Consider the following 6,418-nt stretch of genomic DNA (forward strand, 5'->3'; position numbering starts at 1 on the left):
AAATAGTGCTCGGCCGGGTCCTGGCCTCCCGCCGGATCCCGGGTTGCAATACCGGTGGCCTCCATATCCGCCCAATATGTTTTAACATGGGCAAGAGCCATCCGCGCACCCTCTATGCACGCCGACCTTTTCACAATGTCGATGCACGGTGCAGCGCCAAGGAATTGTTGCACTAAACCAAAATAACTGTCCGGCCTTGGTCCCTTCGGCCAAAGATGGTCTACGACAGACCTCATGGCAAGTTCGGACAACCTACGGAGCTTGGCCCATGCGGCCATCCTTTGATTCAACGGCAGCGGACGTGTCGGGGAACTGAACTGCGACCAGAATAACCTTTCTACCTCATGATCTTTCCAATCTTTGACAAACTCAGTCGCATCAGCAGTACTCTTTGCCAGGTCCGCATACGCGTCTGCAGCACTCCATAAATGATCTAGAGGAGTGTACTTTGGATCTCCGAACTTCATCCGCAACAAAAAGGGCTTCCCAGCCGTGATATCTCTGGCTTGACGAAGCTCCTCCCGTGCAGCTCTGATTTCAGAGCGCGTTTCCTTGGCTGCCCCAAGGCCTTCTTCAGGTCAGCCGCTTTCGCTTGGCTCTCCTTTTCAAGGAGCTCATATCGGTCGGCGACATCTCTTAGCTCAACAGCCATCTTGGCTATTTTATCTTCGCTCCAGCGATGAGCAGCCTGTTCGGCTCTTAACTCTTTGGCCGCCTTTAGGGCAGCCGCATCACTTATCCAGGCTTGCTCTTTGGCTAGGGCAAGTTCTGCCCGAAGGGCCTCCACGGCAGCAGCGCCATCTGCAGCCACATCATATTATAGATACTAGCATCATGCTCCTCTTAATATTAGCTGACAAAAAAGATAAGCAACACATACCCTGTGCCTCGTCAAGCCACTTGTTCACAAGCGCGATGTCGGCATCCACCACATCAAGCTGTCGCCTTAGTTCGGCGAACTCAGCAGTCCGGTCAACCGCCGAACACTTAGCCGTCTTCACATAACGCAACGCGATCATTACTTGGGAGTATGATCCTCCGTTTGCTGCCTCAGGCTGGCAAGCAGAGTCTCAGGGGCTACTATCTACACAGAGCACACCTAGCGTGTGCGGTACAGCTGAAAGTTTACATATTTCTTTGCGTACCTCAAAGCCTTTGAGCAGGCTTGTAACAACTTCATTCAACCCGCTCTTGGTGGATGAAATTCTCTCAAACACCGTACTCATTAAAGCACGGTGCGGCTCGGATATAGTTGCTCGCTCCAGAAGGCCCGTCAGTGTGTCCGGCTTAGTGCCGGACAATCCCAGACTCTTGTTGCTCTCCCTGGGAGTCGAATACTCCGGGCTTCGGGCGGCCGAAGCATTAACTTCTGGCCTTAGTGGATCAGGAGAAATCCTCCATGACGACACCTCGGGGTCGTCCGCCCCATGGAGTGGGGAGGCAGGAGGAGGCGTTTCGCTCTCCATCATCTTCGGAAGAAGGTCCCCAGAAGATGAACTCTGTTGAGAAGAACTATGATACGGACTGCAAGATAGGTCTCGATTATTATTCCTAGAGATAAAGTAGGACATACTTTATCACAGTACCTTTTTACTTACAGCTCGGTGGAGGGCTTGCCTGTTGGCGAGCACTGCGCGGCGAGGACGCCCTCTGGGGCAGGGCTCCCCGGCGAGGGTTTCTTCCCTTGTTTGGACACCTCCATTTCCAAGTCTTCGGAGGCGACCCTTTTCTTCCCGCGGGGGGAGGGAACTTTAGATTCACCTCCCCGACTATCCTCCTTCATGGAGACATTAATCCCCCCGGTTTGGATGTACAATGTATGAAGCTCGCTTTCGGCTTCTCTACTCCCCCCTTCATCCTTCCCCGGTGGCACTTGATTCAGCGTGCATTTAAGCATCCTGGTTAATGCAGGATTCGGCGAGCCTTCGGAAATGGGGCCGGACACCTGATCCTCTCCGCCTTGTTTAGCCAATCCTGGCCGCGGATAGTTTTTAGAATAATGTTGTGATAAATATGAACAGCGTGTTCGGTTGCAGAGTTACGTACTTGGGTATCTGGACGATTGCAGTTCAAGCCCACATCCTCGATGGTGTCTGGACACTTTATGCGTGATCCCAAGAATAACCGATACATCCCTTCGAGCGTCTTGCCGAAGAAGTGCTGAATAGTTCGCGGTCCTTCTGGGTTGAACTCCCACATTCGGAGAGGTCGACGTTTGCACGGTAGGACCCGATGGACTAGCATTACCTGACTTATTTTAATGAGGCTGACATACCTCTCAAGAAGATCTCGAATGCGGCTCTACAATGTCGGCACGTCATTAGCAGTCCCCCAGTCTGGTCCTTCGCTGGCCCACGACGCCAGTTGAGGCAGAGGGCCCGGGCGGAAAGGCAGGGGCAGCCGCCCACTTTGTGCCTCGGGGAGCTGTGATATAGAACCACCTCCGTTGCCATAAATCGGACACCTCCGGGAAGGAACCTTCTGGCCACGGGGCATCGGTGCTTTTGCTTATTATAGCCCCTCCGCACTCCACATGTCGCCCGTCGATCACCTTCGGCTTTACGTTGAAGGTCTTGAGCCATAGACCGAAGTGTGGGGTGACATGGAGGAAGGCTTCGCACACAACGATAAACAACGAGATGTGAAGGAGGGAATCCAGAGCCAGATCGTGAAAATCTAGCCCGTAATAGAACATGATCCCCCTCACGAGGGGATCAAGACTAAAGCCTAAGCCTCGGAGGAAGTGGGAAACGAATACAACGCTCTCGTTGGGTTCACGAGTGGGATGACCTGCCCTTGGGCAGGGAGCCTATGCTAGATTTCAGCTGTCAGATACCTGGCCTCCCTGAGCTTCTTAATATCCTCCTCTGTAACCGACCTTGAAGGTTGGATCTAGACATGATCGAAGGTCCGAAGCACTTGAGCCTGAGCTTTGGGTGTTGGAACTCGAGGCGGAGGAAGGAGCAAGCGTGGGAAGAAAGGGACAGGCCTCGTCCCTCTATAAAGGGGGTGAATATCAAGTGTCCTCGGCGTGACCGTTTGGGACTTGCCTAAAATCGAGGAGTGATACGTCTCCAACGTATCTACTTTTCCAAACACTTTTGCCCTTGTTTTGGACTCTAACTTGCATGATTTGACTGAAACTAACCCGGACTGACGCTGTTTTCAGCAAAACTGCCATGGTGTTATTTTTGTGCAGAAACAAAAGTTCTCGAAATGACCTGAAAATCCACAGAGATAAGTTTCAGAAAATATAAAAAATACTGGCAAAAGATGAAGGCCAGGGGCCCACACCATGTCCACGAGGGAGGGGGGCGCGCCCCCTCCCCCTGGGCGCGCCCCCTGCTGCTCCACCAACCTCAACTCTAACTCCATATATTCTGTTTCACGGAGGAAAAAATCAGAGAGGAAGTTTCATCGTGTTTTACGATACGGAGCCGCCGCCAAGCCCTAATCTCTCTCGGGAGGGCTGATCAGGAGTCCGTTCGGGGCTCCGAAGAAGGGGATTAGTCGCCATCATCATCATCAACCATCCTCCATTACCAATTTCATGATGCTCACCGCCGTGCGTGAGTAATTCCATCGTAGGCTTGCTGGACGGTGATGGGTTGGATGACATTTACCATGTAATCAATTTAGTTTTGTTAGGGTTTGATCCCTAGTATCCACTATGTTCTGAGATTGATGTTGCTATGACTTTGCTATGCTTAATGCTTGTCACTAGGGCCCGAGTGCCATGATTTCAGATCTGAACCTATTATGTTTTCATGAATATATGTGAGTTCTTCATCCTATCTTGCAAGTCTATAGTCACCTAGTATGTGTTATGATCCGACAACCCGAAGTGACAATAATCGGGATACTTCTCGGTGATGACCGTAGTTTGAGGAGTTCATGTATTCACTATGTGTTAATGCTTTGGTCTGGTACTCTATTAAAATGAGGCCTTAATATCCCTTAGTTTCCACTAGGACCCCGCTGCCACGGGAGGGTAGGAAAAAAGATGTGATGCAAGTTATTTTCCATAAGCACGTATGACTATATTCGGAATACATGCCTACATTACATTGATGAATTGGAGCTAGTTCTGTGTCACCCTATGTTATAGCTATTACATGAGGAATCGCATCTGACATAATTATCCATCACTGATCCAATGCCTACGAGCTTTTCATATATTGTGCTTCGCTTATTTACTTTATCGTTGCTACTCTTACAATCACTACAATACTGCTATCTTTACCTTTGCCACTGTTACCATTACTATCGTGCTACTTTGATACTAAATACTTTGCTGCAGATACTAAGTTCTCCAGGTGTGGTTGAATTTACAACTCAACTGCTAATACTTAAGAATATTCTTTGGCTCCCCTTGTGTCGAATCAATAAATTTGGGTTGAATACTCTACCCTCGAAAGCTATTGAGATCCCCTACACTTGTGGGATATCAAGACAAATTTCTAGCGCTGTTGCCGGGGAGCATAACTCTATTCTTTGAGTCACTTGGGATTTATATCTGCTGATCACTATGAAGAACTTGAAAGATCAAAGAACCAAAATTTATCCCTCAACTACGAGGGGAGGTAAGGAACTGCCATCTAGCTCTGTACTAGATTCTCCTTCTGTTATGAGTAAGCTTGCGACACCTAAACCTGCTACTGCTAAGAATTCTGATATGTCGCATGTTATTGATGATGCCACTTCTGCTATGCATGATACTTATGATGAAACTACTTCTATGCTTGATACTACTGTGCCATTAGGTGAATTTCTTGGTGAACAACTTACTAGGGCTAGTGAGAATGAAATTATTGAAAATGAAAGCGATGATGAAGGTTCTCCCCCTAATTATGAATTGCCTGTTGTTCCTGAGGGTTATGTTACGGATGAAGAAACTGCTAGAGATTTTCTTGCTTGCAATGATAGATAAGATCTTAAGAAATTATTAGCTAAGCTGAAACAAAAGAATCTGAATGCTAGAATGAAACATGACCCTGCTTTCGCCACTTCACCTAGCTTTGTTACTGATAAGGATTATGAATTCTCTGTTGATCCTAAGATTATTACTTTAGTTAAATCCGATCCTTTTTATGGCACTGAATCTGAAACTGTAGTGGCACATCTTACTAAGTTAAATAATATAGCCACCCTGTTTACTAATGATGAGAAGTCTCGCTATTATTATATCCTTAAGATATTTCTGTTCTCATTAAAGGGTGATGCTAAAACTTGGTTTAATTCGCTTGATCCTGGTTGTGTGCGTAGTCCCCAGGATATGATTTATTACTTCTCTTCTAAATATTTCACTGCTCATAAGAAACAAGTTGCCTTGCGAGAAATATATAATTTTGTGCAAATCGGAGAAGAGAGTCTCCCACAAGCTTGGGGGAGGCTTCTCCGATTACTTAATGCTTTGCCTGATCACCCTCTTAATAAAAATGAAATACTTGATATCTTTTATAATGGACTAACCGATGCTTCCAAGGACTACTTGGATAGTTGTGCTGGTTGTGTTTTCAAGGAAAGAACAGTCGACCAAGCTGAATTGTTATTGGATAATATGTTGACAAATGAAAATAATTGGACTCTTCCTGAGCCAATTCCAGAAGCAATTCCTAAACAAATTGAGCCAACTCCTGAGCCTATTCCTAAACCTACTCCGAAGAAGCGAGGTGTTCTATTTCTCAGTCCTGAAGATATGCAAGAGGCAAAGAAATCAATGAAATAAAAAGGTATTAAAGCTGAAGACGTTAAGAATTTACCTCCTGTTGAAGAGATACATGGTCTTAACAAACCACCTGAAGAAACACATCGTCTTGATAACCCAACACAGGTAGTAAAGGTAAATTCTCTCTATAGATATCATAAAGTTGAAATTCCGACTACTAGGCTTGCTAGCCAGTGCTTAGATGAATTTGATGACTTTATGGATAGATAAGCAAATTTCAATGATTATGTTAGTAGACAATTGAAAAATAATGCTTATATGATAGGATGCTTGAGTGATTATATGTCTAGAGTTAAGGGTGAACTTAAACTCACTAGTAAACATGCTTCTATGGTTACCACTCAAGCTGAACAAGTACTTAAGGCTCAGAATGAATTGCTAGATGAACTAAATAATAAACATGACTTTGCTATTAGAGTGGCTACTAGAACTGGTAAAATGACTCAGGAACCCTTGTATCCTGAAGGCCACCCTAAGAGAATTGAACAAGATTCTCCGAATAATAATCTAGATGCTCCTAGTTCCTCTAAGAAGAAGAAAAAGAAAGATGATAGGACTTTGCATGCTTCTAGTGAACCTAATGTAGAAAAACCTAAGAATCCTAATGATACTTCTATCTCTGATGCTGAAACACAATCTGGAGATGATCATGAACCTGATAATAATGCTAATAATGTTGTTCATGTAGAT

This window comes from Triticum dicoccoides, chromosome 7B (assembly GCF_002162155.2).
Source record: "Triticum dicoccoides isolate Atlit2015 ecotype Zavitan chromosome 7B, WEW_v2.0, whole genome shotgun sequence".
In the NCBI taxonomy this organism is placed as follows: Eukaryota; Viridiplantae; Streptophyta; class Magnoliopsida; order Poales; family Poaceae; genus Triticum; species Triticum dicoccoides.